This window comes from Chenopodium quinoa, unplaced genomic scaffold (assembly GCF_001683475.1).
Source record: "Chenopodium quinoa cultivar QQ74 unplaced genomic scaffold, ASM168347v1, whole genome shotgun sequence".
Classification (NCBI taxonomy): domain Eukaryota; kingdom Viridiplantae; phylum Streptophyta; class Magnoliopsida; order Caryophyllales; family Amaranthaceae; genus Chenopodium; species Chenopodium quinoa.
The window spans coordinates 2,270,527-2,292,454 of record NW_018742817.1 but is presented as its reverse complement, the minus strand read 5'-3'; positions in this window follow the sequence as shown (position 1 = coordinate 2,292,454).

Sequence of the window (21,928 nt, the reverse complement as noted above, 5' to 3'; positions counted from 1 at the left end):
AATCTCGCAACTATTGCTCATTACTTTGAATGTGAGTCTTTCCGTGTGTAAACGGATCAGATGCTTATTATGGAACATAATAACCATTACTTGTTCCAGCCTTTGGCTTAAAAGGTCTTTAAACAAAACATATGATCTTACAACTGATGTAGCTCTTCTTGCTTCATTCTAAGCTTGTAAGTCGATAACATAGCTTAACTTCAATAGTTTGAGGTCACTCTCATAGTGGAACACTCAAGAAGTATCCTATACTTGTGAAGATAACGAATTGCTAAGTAAAATACAATAACATGAACTCTGAGTTGAAATGAAATCTAATTCCTTTTCTTCGTTCCTTCTTTCCTATATTTCTTATCATACAATATCTCATAATATTACTTTAAGAATCATTTCTGTAAGTACCTTGACTCTTATACTTTGTTAGGCATAATCAAGAACCTAGTGCGCCGTTAAACAAAGTTTCATCTTTTCCATTAATTCTTACTCGAATTACTACATCAATGAGTCCTACTCAATTGTGATGCGAAAAGATACATTGGTTGTCAAACATAGACAATCTTGAGTTTGCAACTCAATACCTCATGTTTTATCAAAACTACCTAGTATTTTGAATACATGATGTCCAACCGTCCTTTCGGACTTAATTATAAAAGTCATTTATGAGAATTGTATTTTAGAAATGCTTTTCCTTTATTTGAGAACTATTCTCAAGGATTTCCTTTACCAATCATGGAAACAATATTATTTGATTTAGAATACTATAAATATAAGTGCTAAGTATAACCATTTATCAAGAACATAATAAGTTTGAAATTTAATAGCATTCATGCAAACTTCAATCTTATTAAACGTCTTATTTACGCATAATAATTGTCCCTATTTGGCGAAAATAAGGCGATTCCAAGATCCGAAGAAACAAAGAGTGGTTAAGCATGCTTTGGCTTGTCTTAATAACTCAATCTTCTAGGGTAAGCATTGCCTTGCTAATGGCTCTAAGCCACTCTTGGTTAGATAATCATCGCATCTAATGCATCTTTGACGATGTATCTCTTTTGCCATGGTATGTGAGGACTCCTCACCCATACCGATGAGTTAAACCAAAACCAACGTGCACACCCGGTGTGCCTTATGCCCCTTGGAGAAGTGATGGCACCTCGCTTTGGCGTAGCCTACCATCACTCTCGTTCGGTTAATAAGTGTTGTTAGGAAAGGCAAGTTTGACTCAATATTACTAGGGACCTAGGATTTCTATGTTGGTTGATTTAAGTGAACTTAACTAATCATCGCAACATCAAGAAAACCTAAACATGCATCTAACAAATAATTCACACATATATATAAGCATAAAATATAAAGCGAAATTATAGATGCATATTGGCAACTAGCATGACCCCTTGAGATCTTCATATCTTCAAAAGGTCTTCATTTGCAATTCGAGGCTTTGTCTTCCAAGATACGTCGTCTTCAAGACTTAACCAAACTATGAAAAAACTAGTGTCTACAACTAGGAAAGATCTAAATATTAAAGTACAAAAATACTTAACGGTGCGTAGACCGTATTTAGATTTACAAAAAGACATAACGGCACGTAGTCCGTATTTTGTATCCTAGTCGGGTCCCACTAGTTGCCATTTCATAAAACCTGTGAGAGAGAATATATACATATATTCCATTCATCCATTCACTATTTGTGAATGGCCCATGCAATTTACAAATTAAAACAAAGTAAAATGCATTTAAACAACGAGCGCACTAGTAACTAAACTAGGTGGTTAATCCGATTAATACGCCTAATTAAAACTAGTCAAAGTTGTTTAACCGATTATATAAATTACGTCATTAATAATTGAAGCTCCCACTAAATTCCGCATTTCCTTAATTAATCTAATTAATTAAGTCAGTAGCACCCAAACTTTTCAAAATGAAATTTTTCCAATGCCGCTCAAAACCGAGGCCTAGCCTCCCAAAATTTTAATTAAAATAAACAAAATTAATTAAAATAAATAAAACGGCAAAATAAGCAACATCAAGCCTACAACGGCTAGCCACCTCACCGCACCAAGCATACACACACGCCAAGACCACGAACACATGGCCCACGGCACACGGCCGCGAGCTGCTGCCACGGCATAGCCGCGCGTGGCTGCTGCCGCGCGTGTGGCCGCAAGTAAGGTGGCGCTACCACCTTGGAAGCCACATATGGGCTGCTATGCAGCCCGGCTCGCCAAGGTGATGCAATGCCTCGTTTTGCGTGCCACGGCCTCGGGATTTAATCCCTTTTCGCGAGACAACAATAATTAAATCTAAATTAATTTTAGAACTAATTTAGAGAGCAAAATAAAATTTTAAACAAGTCTAACTTAATAAAATTTTCAAAGTGCAAATAACCAAAATAATTCCAAGAACCATTCTTAATTAAATTGGTTTAGCTTGGTGCAACATAAAATTGAGGCAACTTCTCACTTTCAATTTAATCAATTTAAATTAAACTTGAGAATTTGACAAAGTAAAGGGAAATTGGAAAAATATGAACTTTAATGTTCAAATGAAAATTCCAACATCTAAATTTTGTGAATCCTTGAAAATTATATCTTCCAACATGAAGATAACCAAATTTCTATCACAAAAATCGAAACTTTATGTTTCCAACCAACTCAAAATGATTAAAACATCAAAGTTTAACACAAAATAACATGGAATTTAGTGGTTTTTAAAGTTTCAATCACTTATAACAAATAAAGATTGAATCTTTAACACTTAGGAAGCCTCAAAATTAACACTTTCACACTAAAAAGCAATTAGTTTGCAATTATGTCAAAATAAATCAACCTTTAAGCATCAAATACTACCAAGTAAGTGTGATTTAAGGGGACATAAAATTGCAGAAAATTATGCAAATAATCAACCATATAATCAACAATTTATGCCATTAATTTCAAGGTTAGAAAAGACTTAAAAAATTTCGTCAAAAACGAAAAACTCCTCGAAAAAGGCATTTCTGGTCAGAATTTGGCTAAAATCACAGTCCCCTTTGGGAATAAAAACCTTTCCAGAACACGTTTTCCACCCAAAATTCACTAGTCTTGGGCGAAAATATGGGTTCTGGGCCAAAATCGACATTAAAAATGGGATTAAAATAAATAAAACCGAGCTACTAATCTAATTAGCAACTTAAACCAGAAAATTAAGCCAAAATAAACCTTGAAAAATATGATTATAAAAATAAACGAGCGAGGCTCTGATACCACTGTTGGGTTTTGGTGAGTCCGACTCACTGCGGAAACAAACCCCGACCCAAGGAACCACTCGCAATAATTAAAATCATAAAGCATAAATAAATAATCACTAAGAAAAGATAACGAATCTTACCCTCGAAGAGAGTTTCGCCCAAAAACCGGGGCTCTTACTTGAAAGCTACGAGCACGTCAAGCGCCGCGCCTCCAACGGTATCCACCCACAAAAAGGCGAACACAACTTTAAGGTCTACTACCTGGGGGTTAGCGAGGTCCGACCGAAACCCGAGTTTTATATGAGTTTAAGAGTTTTCCCAAAAATTATGGAATGCTCTTTTTAACTCCCACTCAAGCATAGAATTCTCAAGCCATTCCATGACTATTTATAAGGAAGTATGCCTTGTGAATTTCACTCATCTTTCAATGTGGGACTTTTCACAAAAAGATCCCACATGGAAAGATTGGTGAATTCAACCCTTAGTTAAATAAACAAAGGAACAAGTAACAAGTGTCACATGGTTAGGTGTAGACCACTTTCTCACTTGGTCCCCAAGGCATTTCACATGCAATGTGAACTAACCAATTGTCACCCAACCTTGAGCTCCAAGTTGGGTTCGGTTGGCCCATTTTATTTTGGCCCGTGTCCATGACCCATAAACCGGGGTCCACGGCCATTGCCACATGTGTCGCCACCGTGGCGCACCGCCATCATGGCGCTGCCACGTGGCAGCGTGTCACGTGGCACGCTGCCACTTGGTGGCTGCCATTCGGTGGCCGCCAATTTGGCGGCTGCCAACGTGGCGGCCACGTGTGCTACCACGTGTGCTGCCACATGGCGTTTTGCCATGTGTGCTGCCACGTGGCATGCTCCTATTGGGCACGCATTCCTAGCCTTTTGCGTGGCTAGGATTTTACTTGTTACTTGATGCATTTTCCCGTCTTGCCAAATCCTAAGTTTTGGCTCGACATTTGAGATTCTCCGACGCTCGGTTTCGACGCTCCAAGCTCGAATTTCCGACGTCTAAATGTTTAACACTCGGGCAACAAATTAATTTCTCCTGAATTAATTCGTCGAGTTGGTTCGTATATTTTTCTTAGGTGTGACCCGAAGGGTTTAGTCAAGATTAAGCTGTAATATTAATTATATTAATATTACTGATCGGAAGCGTCCTCCACCCAGGCATTCCGATCACTTGACCTTACTGAATATATTAGGTTTCTAATAATTCTGAACGCGCTATCAGAATAATACACTTGTTCGAAGGACACCATTCCTTTCACCATAGACTTTTCAAGAAGACCATCTTTCCAAGATTTGGCTTGCCTAGAGCAATAATCAGTGACGGAGGATCTCACTTTCATGAGCGGAAGTTAGACACTTTCCTCTAAAAGTATGGTGTCTACCATAGGACAGGTTTATCCTACCACCCCCAAACTAGTGGCCAAGTTGAAGTTTCTAACCGTGAGATCAAGGCCATTCTAGAGAAGGTAGTGGCAAAGTTAAGGAAAGATTGGAGCGATAAGTTGGACGACACCCTTTGGGCGTACAGAACTGCATTCAAGACCCCTATAGGTACTACTCCATATAGACTCGTGTACGGTAAAGCATGTCATCTCCCGGTCGAATTAGAATATAAGGCATATTGAGCTATTAAGGAGCTCAATTTGGATGCCAAACTAGCGGGAGAAAAGAGGTTGCTTCAACTTAACCAACTCGATGAGTTTAGGTTGACGGCCTATGATAGTGCTCGTGTCTACAAGGAGAAGACAAAGAAGTGGCACAACAAGATGATCCTTCCTAGAGAATTCAAAGAGGGTGATAAAGTGCTACTGCTCAACTCTCAACTTAAACTATTCCCAAGAAAGTTGAGGACAAGGTGGTCGGGTCCTTTTATTGTAAAAAGGGCCAACAAATTCGGTTCTGTGGAAGTTTTCGAGGAACATGGTAACGAGTTCAAGGTTAATAGCCAAAGACTCAAGCTATATCATGAGGGGGCTACAATTGGTGCAGTTGAATTACTTCACCTAAGCGGTTCCGATTCACTTTGCGGGAGGCAACCCGTATTTCTTGCTTTCTAGACTAATTTGGTAAGAGGGTCGTGCGGGACCTAGATAAACCAGCGCTTTGTGGGAGGCGACCCGTATTTCTTGATTTCTAGACTAATCTTTTCGTTATTTTTATTTTATTTTTATAAGAGAGGTGAGGAGACTGAAATTTTACCTTTCATGAGTGTTTTGTACAGGTTTTAGATCACAGAGTACGGAGATTTCAAGAGAAAAAGGCGAAGAAAAGAGAAGCTTCAGGATTGGGTACGGGCCCGATCGGGCGAGGCTCGCCCGATCGGGCGCGCCGCACCTAAGGGTCAGAATTGAGCATTATTTCGCCCGATCAGGCAAGGAGTCCCGATCGGGCACGAAATATGGATTTTATCGGAGCATATAATCGACCGATCGGGCGAAGCACGCCCGATCAGGCGCGCAAGTGAGGAAGAAAATCAAGGGAATCTTTGCCCGATCGGGCGAGGCCGCCTAATCGGGCGGAAAATTGGAGAAATCGAGTGCCACAAAAAGAAATATCGGGCGAGCAATCTGGCGATTTTAAGGTTCGTGTTCGCGCCCGATCAAGCGGAGGTCGCCCGATCAAGCGCACTTCACATTCCAGAAGGAACTACTTTCGCCCGATTGGGCGAAAGTAGCCTGATCGGGCGCGCCTATTTTTCTGGAGGTTTTAATCCTCCTTCTCCCCTTTTCTCTTCTTTTTCTTTCTTACTTCTTCTTCCCTATTCAAACTTTCTCTCTCTAAAACCTCCATTTTCAAACCTTCAACCTCACCTTCTTTCCAAGATCTCCTCAAATTCATCCATCAAAACCTTAAAATTTTTACATATTCTTAATCCTCACACCTTCCTCTACATTTTCCACCCACTTTCTCCCACTTTCTCTCATAATTTCTTAAAACCCTTAGAGAGAGAAAGCTTCAATACCAAAATTTCATTCTACAAATGGCTTCCAAACGTTATAGACAACAAATGGGCAAAAGTTCGAGGCAATAACAACCAATGGTCGACCCGGAGCTTCAAATACCGGGATGGGAGGAGGTTGTTATCACCTCGGCGGAACAACGGGCAAGGATGCTCAATCTCATCGAGAGGCAGGTAATCTCAACCCGTTTTGTTCATCATCCTACATTATCTAGATTAGGTCTTGATAAATATGTAGAGAAATTATTTAAGGGTATAGACATGAGTGGTTTTTTTCCAAATGCATCATGATACTTATGATTACTTGACATTAGAATTTATTTCTATTTTTAATGTTATTAAAATGAATGCTTTAATCACTCATGTGCAATTCCGATTACTAAACAACGATGTGCGATTAACTCTAAAAGAATTTGGGATGTTGTTTGAACTAAAATCGGACAAACCTATTGAATCCTCCCAAGACCACATTTCCGTGGTCTACAAGAAACTCACTGGCGAGGGTTTGGATAACCTCCAACACGCCAAAGGGACGTGGATTCAACATCCCGTCCCAAAGTTTTGGCAAAGGTTTGCCGGCCTCACAATTTTTGGGAGGCATGAACCGGCAAACGTGAGGAGGGATGAACTAGAATTTTTGGCATCCTATTTGATCCCTAATGCTGAGAAATTAAACATACCTCATAGGATTGCCAACCACTTTCAAAGGGCGGCCAATGCGGCCAAAACGGGTAGGTTTAGGGCGCCTATTTATTTCGGGGGGTTGGTGACCCATATTGCTATTAAACACCTAGGATGGAACCCAAATGGGCATAGGAAAGTAGTGGGCTCAATCCTCATGGACCTAGCTTACTTAGGGAGCCTAAACTGGGTGCAACCCGTGGGTGGTGAGCCTTGGTGGATAGTCCACCGGCAATCGGGTAGGAGAGACCAAGCCTTTACCCTACCCAACCTTTGTTCCCTTCTTGTTACCAATGTTGTGAATATAGTATCAGGAAGCCTTCAAACGATATTAGATACATTTGTTCCCTTCTTTTTACCCATGTTGTTGCTTGTGCCCTTTTATTGTTTATTTAGCCACATTACAAGCCTATATGAGCCCCATTGGTTACTAGTCCCAAGCTTGGCTAGGGGGAGCTATTAGTTGGTGAGGTGAGGGAGTTGTGGTGTGCATATCATTTGCACAATATGGGAATAAAATAAGAGTGATTATTATTTGATATTATGATTGGAAAGTATATATGTTTTGTGTTACAAAGTTGGAAATTTCGAATATGAGGTAAAAATAAAAAATAAAAAAAAAGCAAAGGAAAAACAAAGTTGTTTTGTATGTTCAAATGTTCTATTTGAAGGTTTCTCAAGAAAAAAAATAAAAAAAATTCAAAAAAGTTCAAGTTTTGAAAAAAAAAAAGAAAGAAAAAAAGAATAAGTAGTTCAAAGTTTGTTTTAATTCACTCTATTTCATATTATCATATTTTGTGAGTGAATATGTAAGTGTTGGGATTGTGTTGTGTATATGATTGTTTGGAGAACTTTTGTGGAGTTGAGTTGTGATTGGGGATGTTTTGGTCATCGCTTGTTGTGACCTTGGGTTTTATTAGGATATGGCTCCCTTAAGTATGGCTTTACTCTCACATTTTCCTAAATTTATCCTACCCTTTACCCTAGCCTTACATTACAAGCTTTAAAGACCTTCCAACCTTTGTGCATAAGAGTTGTATGAATGTGAAAGTGTTGTTTATCAATTCAAGTTATGATTTGACATATTTCGAGTCGACTAGTAGGTTGAGCGTTCATTGTTTTAAACACACGAGTGTTGTGAGTTTGGGAGAGAATTGTTCACATTAAAGGGGTTGGTTTGAGAGCGATCGAGTACATCTTTTACCTGCCACATAAATGAGATTTGAGTGTGTGAGCACTAGTCTTGAATTCTATATGCTCATGTGGTTTGCTCTACTTGACAATTGTTGGGGATGAAGAATGATTAGATGAATGAGATTAATCGACATTGAAGCATGTTCATTAGATTTATCTTGAATCGTTTGTGCTTGATTTTGTTTATTGGGATGAGGCATGTTTTATATGTTCATTGATGAGCTCTTTGCTTAGGGACAAGCAAAGGTTTGGCTTGGGGGAGTTTGATATGTCAAATTTATATAGTGTTTTAGCCCCGTCCCATGGTCATAATTAGTAGTGTTTTTGGCTCTTTAGGGCCACTTTTATTACTAATTTGTGTTTTCTAGTGTTTTTGTAGTTTTGCTTGAGTTTTGTAGGAAATTGCACACTTGGAGCGTTTTCCGGGTTTTTCACGAAGCAACTACGAGCGTTAGGAGGACACGACCATCATTGAAGCCCAAGACCGGTGAGAGCCGGTGATTAAGGGCTCGGTGTGTGATACTGTAGACACCCATTTGTGTCTCCCCAAAACCAAACCCAGTGATGAGTGCCTTTCACGTAGAATCATAATTGAATGAAGCGAAAGTGTGGAAAGTTTAGAGTTGCGGATAGTTTTAATTTATTTTCACTTCTCTCTGTTTTTGAAAACTTATTTTAAGAAAAAGGCCAATCCATTTTGGTTGGTCCATGATATGGGTCCAATAGTAGTGTAGTTGGATGGGGATTGACAAAAGCTTTCCAACGATATATTATAAGCCCAATTCCGATGAATATTGAGGAAGTTATGGCCAAATTACTAAACTGGGCCGGTTTGAGCCTTATACGCGGCCCAATTATCTTGGGGAGGGCCTAATATGGATTTGTCATTCCTAATGCAATTAGGAATGGTTTTAGTCTTCTAGATTCTTCTAAAAGGTTCTTTTCATTCCTAATTCAATTAGCGTTGATAAATTGACTTTTGTTGACTTTTCAGAATTTGAATTAAAATCAAAGAGCGTTTTTGAGGAAAATACGATTTTATCTTCTTGTACGCTAATTTTTATCTGATTTTAGAAAACGCGTGAAATTCTGAAATCAGCGCCAAACGCCAGCTGTTATTAATCTTGTTAGTATCATGCTTAGTGACATGCTAGGGTTTGTTATTAATCTTGTTCGTGTCATGCCTAGGATCTTGCTATTATTATGCTTTAATATTAACATGAACATGATTATGATTATAATTGTTATAATTTATGATGATTATGAATATTATTATTATTATTTTGATTGTTATTATGTTGCTTGATATTTATTGTTATTGCTTGATCGCACCTTTTATGCATGTTTAAAGGGAATTTGGTACTTGTAATCACGCTTAATAAAATAATTAATAATCTTGTTTAGGGTTAATGTGATTATAATTCAAGTGATTGCCAATAATATGTTTTTTTGTGCATTAATATTCAACCAACATAGATAAACAGGTTTAGGGTAAAACCTATTGATTGCATGTTAGTTAAAAATCGCACATGAATACGATCTGAATAAAGTAGAGGCGTATTATTAGGGCAGGTTCAATCTCTTTTAGGTTGGATTTGTACCTTCATCCCCGAACCCTTATTTGGTTCTAGACCTTGTGGAGTTGACGATCTCTTGGATCGTTAAGGGGTGTAACCTTCACCTTGTGAACGATTTACAAGTTCCTAAAACTTGTTGGCGACTCTTTTGCTCTATCTTCTTCCCTTTTGGACGCCACCGTACTTAAGTGTATGATCACAGTGGGGTTCAAGCAAGGGGATTAACGCTTGAAATTTATTCCCCACAGTTTTTGGCGACTCCACTGGGGATGATTTCTATTTTAATTCCTGAATTTGTTTCGGCAATGATTTAGAATGAGTAGATGAGACTCGAAACGTTCTAAGTATTTCATGTGCATAATTTTGATTAAAATTATTGTCATATGCATAAAAAAGATCTCATTGGAAAGACCATCCGTAATGAGTTAAAAACATAGGATTTTACACGTAGGAAATTTGAGAAATATCTTTCACAACTAAGACCAAAATAACACCGCGCGAAACTGGAAAATTTTATCGAGCACAGAAAGCTGCTGAGGCATGTGGGAAGTAGCGCCAGTGGCCAGAGCATTGGCGCCAGTATTTTAACCGTAGCACCAGACGCCAGTATTGGCACCAGGCGCTATAGCTAAAAGCTGGTACTAGTCTCTGTTTGTTGGCGCCAATTTCCCCCAATACCGAGCCAGAAATATGCGTTCTAATTTCGACCGGTTTTTCATATTGTTTGCTCGATCCTACTTCCTGATTGAATTTTTTCTCACTTTTTTGAAACCCATATGTGTTCTACATTTGGACATAACCCTCTGGGAATTCATGCTCCGTCTACCTGATTTAACGCTCTGTGTAACAAAGGGTACATCCGAGATGTTGAATTCACCAAGCCATGGAAGCGAGTTTTTCTAAACTCGTGGTGTCCCATCCACTCGCGCCAACCCTTCACGGTTAGGCTTCCGCGCGGTGCATCCGGACAAATAACCATGGACCCTCTATTGACTAAACCATATCCCGAACTTTAGAGAACTAGAGCCATGGTTATGTTGCAAACTCATTGCATCATAGTGTGCCTACTTGACTAATTGTGCATTATTTGTTGTGCATATATTCTATGTTTTTCTTAACCGTTTGTTTGACTTGTGTTGAGATTAAATAAATTAATGACTAAACAACTTTGCCTAATTAATTAATTAATTAATTAAATTGAGTCAATAAAGTCTGATATTTTAATCAAAATTGACCTAGTATGATTTAGGCATACCCCAGTTGATTAATAACACCGAAAACAGTCCCAGATTGAAGCTCCACCATTGGCGCCAAAATCTGGACTGTAGCGCCACTCTGTAAAGTGTGGCGCCTGGCGACAGCTCTGTTGTTTGGCGCCAAGCTACACAGTGCGGCGCCAGTCCTGTCATTTGGCCGACAGTTCGGATTATTGATTAAGTCTTCACCTAGTGCCTAATTAACCAGTTTGCTAATTAATTCGGTTAATTTTCGCTGTCAATAACACCTTGTCGAGTCATTAAGTGAGTCTAGTCACATAGTCTAGCCACATGGTCATGACACAAGTCTTAACATGTCACCTACACTCACTAGTCTTAGCACACACTTTGAGTATATATCACCATGACCATGTCTTAGGTTCATGCATGAGTCGGTCTTTTCCATCATTTGAGTTGGGGGTACATTCTATTCCTAATTCTTCATATCCCTCCATCTAAATCTTCTTTCACATTCTATTCCAATCTTTCTTCACTTCCTCCATCCATTGCATGTTGGATAAAATTTGAGTCAAATAATTAACAATGAATATCCCCAAATTCCTTCTCCACAATACTTGGTCGAGGAGAGAAGGGCGATTAATCAAGGACAACCTCTTTATTCAAATCTCACTTTTTGATAAACCGATTCGTCAGAAGAGGAAGGCGAAAAAGATAATGGCAAGTCAAGAAGAAGTCAATGAGCTTAGGAACCAATTGGTTACCGTGACTGAGACACTGAAGCTACTCACACTCAAGATCCATGATCCCGTGAAGCAACAACAAATGAACCTCGTGCAAGAAAGCTTGAGCAAGATATCTAGTGACTATAAATTTCAGGGCATGAGTTCACAAGGGGTCTCGCTGGACAAGGAACTTCTTCCGCATAAGTTCAACGCCACAGACATCCCTAAATTCAAGGCAACTGATAACCCTTATTTTCATCTAAGAGCTTTAGAAATTATAATGAACATTAAGGGTATCGATAAGAAGGTTTTCCCCTCTCTGTTCCCACTATCTCTTGAAATCGTTTGCAAACAATGGTTCTTCCCCCTTGACAAGGAGAAAACCTCTACCTGGGAATCGATAGTAAACGCTTTCGTTGATAGGTACAAGTGCAATATCCAAGTTTAAACCGACCATAGACAACTTGAGATGCTAAGACAAAAAGAGAATGAAGGCTTTACTTCTTTCTTTAATAAATAGAGAGAAACTTCCGCCAAGATGATTGAGGTCCCCACCGAAAAGGAGTTTGTGAGTATGTTTATCAAGAATCTCCAAGAAAAGTATTCAAAGCACTTAAAATACCAACACAACTTGAATACTTTCAGAGCCGTCTATGACATAGGTATCGAGATCGAAGACGACCTCGCAAAGCAAAAAGCTACTAACAATAGTAACCACGGTGGCTGGAAAGGAAAGAAGAACGACAATCCTTCTTCTTCCAAAAATGCCCACTCTAGTAACAATGTTAGTACCTTTGACCATAACGCTGTCTTAGCCATGGACAATCAAGGATCTAAAAGGAAACCCAGGAGAGAGTTCACACCCATTGGAATGACCTACGATGCTGCTTTTGATCGTCTTTATGATCGAGGATTAATCAAACCTATTGGCCCTACCGAGGATCCAACACCAGAAAATCGATCTTCGAGATGGAATCCAAACTCCTATTGCAAGTACCATCGAGGACACGGTCATACTACTGATGAATGCTACAGGTTTCAAAATCTCATTCAAGATCTCATAGAAGCAAACAAGATCACATTGCCTCTAGCTAGCGAGAAGACTGGGTGATGATGAAGCGAACAACACAAGACAAGAGGCGAGCTTCAACGACAAGATTTCGTGACCTCTTTTTTCTATTTCTTTTTTATACTCTTTTCCCAATAAATCTAGCATAGGCATCTTTTCTTTTCCCTTAGATTAATTTTGTATATTCTTTCTTTTCCCTTTTTTAATAAAATGAGCATTTATTTCCTTATATATGATCATTTCATTATATTGCATTAAAAAAAAATCCATGTCAAATTAAGCCTAAGGTATACAAATGATTTGAGGCACCCCTTGTAGCCACATCACATTTCTTTCACCTTTCAAATATACAATCATTTCTTCATAACCCACTTTGAGCCTCGTCTAACGATAGACCTTTCTTTTTTCAACCTACATCTACCTAACCTTGGGATGGGATGGTGTGCAACTTATGCAATTCTAAAAAAAAAAAAAAGCTTGAGTGATTTCAAAAAATTAAAATAAATAAATAAGCAGACAAATAATAAAAGTGTACAAAAGGGCAAGTGTTCCAATGTCTTTGATATGAAAATGTCTTTGATAAGAACACGTCTTAGATTGCATCTCTTATCAAGTGCTCGGTACCGTGCCTGAGAAACATGAATGTCAAGTGAGTGATCGAGATTGCCCACACTTATAAAATAAAATAGATGCTAAAGCAAAAGATAAAAGTGAGCTAAAAAAGAGTAGAAACTCAAGCATAAAAACATAAAGATTCAAAAGCGAGGTTGCACGCCTTGGGGGCCAGGCTTATCTAGGATCTTGAGCCTTTTATCCCCTTCTTATTCAACTTTAGCCTAACCACTTTACAACCCTTAAAAGACCTTTTTTAAGTATACACACTTGTGCGAGGTTCGACTAGAGCTACGTTCGGCCTGATTCCTAACGGATACGTAGGCAACTTGACATCGAGGTGTGGCCGTAATAAACATGCATTCATATTCACATTCACACACATACACCATGATCATATCAATAGATTTTCTATGCTCATCCCTTTTCATTTAGAGCTAGACTTGGGGGCTTGATCCCTACATCATTAGCTTACCTAGCCTAAGAGTCACCACCATTTGACTCTTTTCAATAATATTTTTTCCACACACGTAGCCTTTGCAGCCTAACTTTAGTGTCACTATCACACACATCACACATACATGACCAAATATACTTCCCTTAGGAACCCTTTGTCATGGAATCTTAACACAACGCCGAAGCATTCCTTGTCATATCAACATCACTCATCAATCATAATTGTCATTACATCGAAGTATGAAGTGCTTAGCCTCCATACCTAAGTTACCCAAGTGCTTTCATCATTGAGTCAACAGTTGAGATAGCCTAGGATGGATTAATCCTTACACCTTGAGAGATAGTATCAAACAACACTTGACTAATCTCATTCAACATGCATCTTCAAACTTCACTTCGATTCTTTTTTTCGCGTCTTTCTTTTTCGGGAGAAAGTCGGTACCCTCCACAAAAATGACGGAAAATTTTTGTTTTTTTTTTTTTTTTGCATTTTCGAGTCGCACAATCATAATACAATGCACACACGGGTCACGAGTCACACGTGTCGTTTTACTTTGAGTCGAGTCAACCTCGAGTCAATCACAGCGAGTCAAGATAATGCCTTGAGTCGCGTCAAGTCGATGAGTCAAGCAATGCTAAACCTTAGGTCAACCCTAAGATAATTAAAAAGATTGGCAAAGTTCTATAGTCAAAATAAATACAGGTGCAACAGAATAGGGAGGACCCTACTCCAATTCCTAGCGCCAGAAATATTTCAGCAACGACAGAGCTTGAAGCCTCTCAAAAAGGTGATTTCGACCTCATGCAGCAATTTCGGGTTCCTTGGTACGCCAGTTAGCCCCTATAAGCAATTTTACATGATTAGTAGTCGACTCAATTACAATTGCAATAAGTGATTAACCTGACAAAAAATCGTCTCACTTAGCTTAAGCGCCTAAAACACTGGCTCATTACAATCGATTCAAAGCAAGCATTTAAACGACAATATTTCCAAATATGGATTGTCGCGCATTCTTATTAAACGACAAAGTTTTCCCAAAATTGGATTGTCATCCCCGACTGACAATATTTCCAAAAATGGATTGTCGTGCATCTTCTTTAACGACAATTTTTCCAAGATTGGATTGTCATCTCTGGCAAAGTTTCCAAGCGTGGATTGTCGTGCTCCTTCTTTGTTTGGCAAGTTTTTCCAAGTTTGGATTGTCATACATTCATAGATCGCTGGCAAGTTTTTTTAGATTGGATTGTCATACACCAAGTTCCCTATGGCAAAATTTCCTAAAGGATTGTTGTAGGTTTCTATTCATCTTAAATATCGGCAAAGGTTCCTCAATGTGGATTGTCATTCATTTCAGCAAGTGACAAATTTTCCCGAAGTGGATTGTCGGTCGACTCGTTTTTGCAAATGTTCCAAGAAGCAGATTGTCAATTGTGGCAATATTTTCCTAAAAGGATTGTCGCATAGCATTGGAAAATTTCCAAGGTGGATTGCTTTCAAGAGTTATATTCCAAGATGTGGATTGCCGATCGTAGCAAAGTTCTTATGAAAGATTGTTACGAAGCATTGGCAACTTTTCCAAAGATTGGATTTTGGCTAATTTTCCGAGATACGGATTGTCGCTTCATCGTGGCAACATTTCCAAAGATGGATTGTTACGTGGCATTGACAAATTTCCCTAAATTGGATTTTCATACATCATACAAGAGTTGTGTTGGCAACTATTCCCAAATAAAAGAGGATTGTCGACATACTGGTTCACAAGAAGCAAAGCGCCGATGTACTGACGTAGCAGCATTAAGGATTAAAAAGCAGTGATCTTTTCGAAGACTATCACAGCAGAAATTGGAGTCATATCAAAAAGAAGCTCTTTGTTCAGAGACGCGTGAACATATCAAAAAAGAAGCTCTTTGTTCAGAGACGAGTGAACATCGAAACAGCAAGGTGGCGTTCCCTAGATTGTGGAGAGTTGTCACAAACAAATGAGGATTGTTTCAAGAGAAGCAATCTTCGATAGTATTGCCTTGGACGTGGAATATTATCAATGCGGAGGAGGATCGTTACAGGCGTAGCGGGTTTCAAGCGGGATGGCATTTTCTAGCTTGCAGGAGGTCATCAAAACAACAGTAAAGCGGCAACAATCGGTTACTTTCAGAGACGTGTGCTCGACGATGCAAGATACGCGTTTGTTAACTCTCCTATTGGTTTAACTAACGCTAGTTTTGCAGGTATCGGCGTTACAAGAATGGTTTAGGATCGCAGAACATTCTGAATCATTCTCCGTCCCTATCGATACTTTGACTTTTGTTTTCAAAACTTACGTTTCTCCAAACTCAGTCAAAGTGGGGGCTTATGTAGACACCTATTTGTGTCTCCCCAAAACCAAACCCTGTGATGAGTGCCTTTCACGTCGAATCATAATCGAATGAAGCGAAAGTGTGGAAAGTTTAGTGTTGCGGATAGTTTTAATTTCTTTTCTCTTACTTTTAAAAAAAAGACAATCCAGTTTGGTTGGTCCATGATATGGGTCCAATAGTAGTGTAGTTGGATGGGGCTTGACAAAAGCTTTCCAACGATATAGAGAAAATCAGCCCAATTCCGATGAATATTGAGGAAGTTATGGCCAAATTACTAAACTAGGTCTGGTTTGAGCCTTATATGCGGCCCAATGATCTTGGGGAGGGCCTAATATGATTTATCATTCCTAATGCAATTAGGAATGGTTTTAGTCTTCTAGATTCTTCTAAAAGGTTCTTTTCATTCCTAATTCAATTAGCGTTGATAAATTGACTTTTGTTGACTTTTCAGAATTTGAATTAAAATCAAAGAGCGTTTTTGAGGAAAATACGATTTTATCTTCTTGTACGCTAATTTTTATCTGATTTTAGAAAACGCGTGAAATTCTTAAATCAGCGCCAAACGCCATCTGTAGCGCCTGGCGCTAACGTTGGCGCCTAGCGCCAACAGCCAGCGTTGGCGCTGGTTCGTTTTTTTCTTTGCGCCAATGCTCTATTTTGTTAATTTTATCTTTTTGGCTGATTTTCTCTATAAATAACGTCGTAAAAACTCCGTTTTCATTCACCTAAAACCAGTTTTCATTCGCAATCATTAATTCTCTCATTCTCTTCTCATTCACCATCCTTCTCTCTCCCTCTAAACTTGCTTTTTAAATAAAAAATTCCGCATTCGCAAGATCTAGAAATACCTAGCCATATTCGAAATTGCCTTCGCCCTAGACGTGAAAGGTTTAATTTCTGAGGGTTTGGTCCCAAATCTCTCTTTCAATTATTTAATTTAATTGTTTGTTTATTATTTTCCTTGAAGTTACTAACGCATGTATTTTGTTATTAGAAAGAGGTACGAGGCATCAAAGTAAGTGCTTTAATGGTTTTAATTGATGTTATGATGTAGAAAGCATGCTTAGATTGTTATTTTGATTCCTAGTATCATGTCTAGGGTAATTTTAATACTAAGTATGATTAAAACTATGATGCCTTTTATGTTCTTCCTAATATTTATGATTGTTAGTATCATGTTAGGGCTAAAGCTTTTATTTTTATTGCTTAGTGACATGCTAGGGTTTGTTATTAATCTTGTTAGTATCATGCCTAGGATCTTGCTATTATTATGCTTTAATATTAACGTGAACATGATTATGATTATAATTGTTATAATTTATGATGATTATGAATATTATTATTATTATTTTGATTATTATTATGTTGCTTGATATTTATTGTTATTGCTTGATCACACATTTTATGCATGTTTAAAGGGAATTTGGTACTTGTAATCACGCTTAATAAGATAATTAATAATCTTGTTTAGGGTTAATGTGATTATAATTCAAGTGATCGCCAATAATAGGCTTGTTTGTGCATTAATATTCAACCAACATAGATAAACAGGTTTAGGGTTAAACCTATTGATTGCATGTTAGTCAAAAAGCGCACATGAATACGATCTGAATAAAGTAGAGGCCTATTATTAGGGCAGGTTCAATCTCTTTTAGGTTGGATTTGTACCTTCATCCCCAAACCCTTATTTGGTTCTAGACCTTATGGAGTTGACGATCTCTTGGATCGTTAAGGGGTGTAACCTTCACTCTGTGAACGGTTTACAAGTTCCTAAAACTTGTTGGCGACTCTTTTGCTCTATCTTCTTCCCTTTTGGACGCCACCGTACTTAAGTGTATGATCACAGTGGGGTTCAAGCAAGGGGATTAATGCTTGAAATTTATTCCCCACAGATACCAGGAAAATTGGATCAAGTAATCAAGACCCGATGAGGAAATCCGGATTGGGCCAAGGAATCGAGCCCAATCAAAATCCAAGCCTCGAAGAAGAAGTTGGGCCCGATCGGGCAAACATATGCCCGATTGGGCGGGCGCGCGCAAAGAAGCCTCAAGGAAGAACTCGCGCCCGATCAGGTGAGTGTGGGCTCGATCGGGCGCAGCACACCAGCAAGGGCATAGTGAAAAAGGCGGGCCCGATCGGGCGCGTGTTTTTCTAAGTACCTGATTAGTTTTGTTTAGAATTTTGTTTTAGGAATGTTTAAGTACGAATTTTGTACGTAATTTTTTATTACCTTCTCTTTTAGATTTTCTCTCTCTACTTATGATATTTTCTCTCTCTTAAACTCTCTCTCAACGTTATTCTTAATTACATTCATTAATCTAGATTTCTTTTGGTAACAATTTCTTCTCTTTTAATTTCAGTTATTTTACTTAATTCTTTGATTATGTCTTGCTTTATTTATTTGATTAGTTTAGATTTAATTATGCTTGAGTATTTTAATTTCAAGGGTTTAGGGGGATCTAATAAATAATATGAAGGGGTAAATTTGTGATTGTTGATTATCAATTCTTGGTTAATTTCCTATTGATTGATTTAATGCTATGCAATTAGGTTTGGCCAGATTCAATTGTATGAGTTTAGAAATGTTAATTTGAGATTCGACGGATGAGAATTGATGTTTAGGCTTAGTTTCAATAGGCGGACTAATTTATAAGTGGTTAAGTCGAAATTCAACATATGAGATTTAATATCGGTAAATTAACTCTATGATTGTAATACGTAGCGAAAGCCCTTTATAATCTTATTAATCAATGCTTGATGATTGTTTATTATGATTTGCCCTGGAATATTGTTTATTAGTGAACCTATGCCCTAGGCCTTTTAATATTTAAATTTATCCCTACTTTATTTTCTCTGATCATATTCTTCGTAGTATAGTCTTTAATTACAACAACATTGGTTACTTTGATAATTTAGATTATAATAATTAATTAGGAGTAAAAAGACTTGTTTCCCTGTGGATTCGACCCTACTTCCCTATTTGCATTAGTTAGAGGACTTAGGTAATACTTTTGATTAGGGGATACGAATTTACCCTGTCAACAGGCATATTCCTATTGGTGAACCGGCTAGAAAGATCTTGAGAAGCCTACCACAAGATGAACGCTAGAGATCCAAAGTTACTACAATGCAAGAAGCAAAGGATTTCACCAAGTTTAATATGGAACAGCTAGCAGGATCGTTGATGACTCATGAACTACACCTGAGTTCCAACACTAAAAGTTCCAAGAACAAAAGCCTTGCTCTAAAGGCTCAAGATTCAGAGGACTCATAAGTTGATGAAGAAGAGATGGCAATGCTAGTTAAAAGATTTTAAAAGATGATGAATAACAGGAAGTTTGATAGGAACAAGAAGTTCACAAGTTCTAGAGACACTACATGTTTCAACAGTGGGGAAAAAGATCATTTCATTAAGGACTGTCCACTTAAGAAAGCAAAGACTAAAGGCCGAAAGGAGCAATCCAAGGAGTCTAGGGTCTATAAGCCATACTTCACTAAGGACAATGTGAAGAAGGCAATGCTAGCTGCCTAGGGGGACACAAATTTTGAAGAGGAAGAAGACCAACGTCATGAAGAAAATGTGCATCTATGTCTAATGGCCAAAACTGATGAAAAGGCCAAACTGAAGGAACTCGAGGCTGAGTTATGGTTTTCTCAAAATGAATTAAGACATTTTTCTAAGGATAAACTAATATGTGTTGTTTTAGATATTAAAGAGGAACTTATAGAATTACATAGGAAATAACAAAAGTATCCTTTGTTGATTTGATATTCACATTTCATTGTTTAAATTTGTAGCTTTGTAATTTTGGAAAATAAATAAATTCAAGAAAAAAATATATATGATCTTGTTATAATAAATATAGTACATTTTCTTTTACACAACATAGTACATTTATTTCAGAAAAAAAATCCATATATCACAGATTATGTTAATAATTTAAGTTTATAATTGTTAATATGTTTTTTTTTTGGAAGGATATGATACATCAAATATTCTATTACACAACCCTAAGATATTATTACAGTATTATATACGTAAAGATTTGTTTCTTAAATATAATTTTTTCAAAGAAAAAAATACCAGGAGATGACACGTGTCATTGTTGATGTGTCTTTTAGTATATAGTTATTAATTGATTGATTTATATCAATTTAAAAAAAAATTAACATATTAGTAATATAAGGTATTAATCCAATTTTTTTTAAAGGAATTAATGGTTAAAATAATACATTTGCAATCGTGTGATGAGAAATGTTACATTTAAAATAAAATAGAGGAAGTAAATAATAGTGGATCATTAACAAATAATTAAGAAAGTGTCGCAATTATTATGAAACGACTTTAAAGGAAAGTATTGCAATTACTAAAAAATGGAGAGAGTATGAATTTTCAAAGACTTAGGTGTAAACGCCAAAAATTGATATATTAAAAATCGAATGTGAAAATATATCAAAAAATTATATTAAATGTCCAGAAATTTGTTTATAAACCTAAATTTTAAATTTATATGTTCAAAACTTTTAGGACATGCCTACCTCATAACTCATGTCATTCTCATCAAGTCACCATAAAGTTCGAAATCAATTCTCAAATTCTATATAGCATGGTCATACTACTCATACTGCTCAACATGTAGAAGTGAATGTTAGATATTACAATACAGAACAAAAGAAGCTACCAATTTATTATACAAACATTGATACCCCCTCCCCCCTTATTTAGGTCTACTTCATTTATTAGCTTTTTACAATAATACTACCTCCGATTTTTTTTAGTTACAACTTTGGCTCAAATAATATCCCAAAGTTGCAACTAAAAAAAATCGGAGGTAGTACATAAATTCATGTATGTTAGATTTTTTTAAAATTGATTATATGGTAAGATACGGTGTGTCTCACCTCTCAAAACCATCCCCTCTCCCAGTCCCACCTCTGAAATGGCCTGGCCTACCTTCCCTTTTACATCATAACCCCGAAACCATCCTGCCTCCCTTCCCCGCCCTACCTTCAAAAACCCAACCCCAACAAACCAAAAACCTTCACCACCCTGCTCCCGAACCCAAGCACATCAACTTGTTATTCTAGCTGGTGATGCAACTTTTGCTTTGTGGGAATATATTTAATTATAAGTAGGAGGGAGAAATAGTAAAAAAAAAACATAAATAAATAAATATAGTACATAAATTCTTATATGTGGTTGGTCACACAGTGTGGCCAGCCATGACGAGGGGTACTTTGTTAGTGTTATAGGGGTTACTCGACCAGTATTACAAGGGTAATGGTCAGTATTACAAGTAAAGATGGCCATGGGTCGTGCCGGCACGCGGGCGACACAAGCCTAACACGACTCTGACACGGCACGGCAGCCCACTTGTGGGCCGTGGGCCATGAACAAAAAATTGAAATCCGACACGGGCACGGCACATGCATGGCAGGCGACACGGTCGTCGGCCCGTGGGTCGGCACGCCGACACGGCCCATAAATAAATAAGTTTATTTATATAAATTTCTTTTATAACGTTTATTATATTAACTTATTTAATTAAGTTTATATAAATAATTTATGTTTAAGTTAATTAAGTTTATATAAAATTAATTAAATAAGTTTATATAAACTAAATTAAATAAGTTTATATAAACTTAATCAACTTAAACATAAATTATTTATATAAAATTAATTAAATTAAAGTTGTTAAAAAAAATATAAATTATTAACATAAACATAAACATAAAAAAAAATAACATTATTTATATAAACTTAAGTTGTTCACATAAATATACATATATATATATATGTTGATTTTTTTTATATATACATATACAATTTT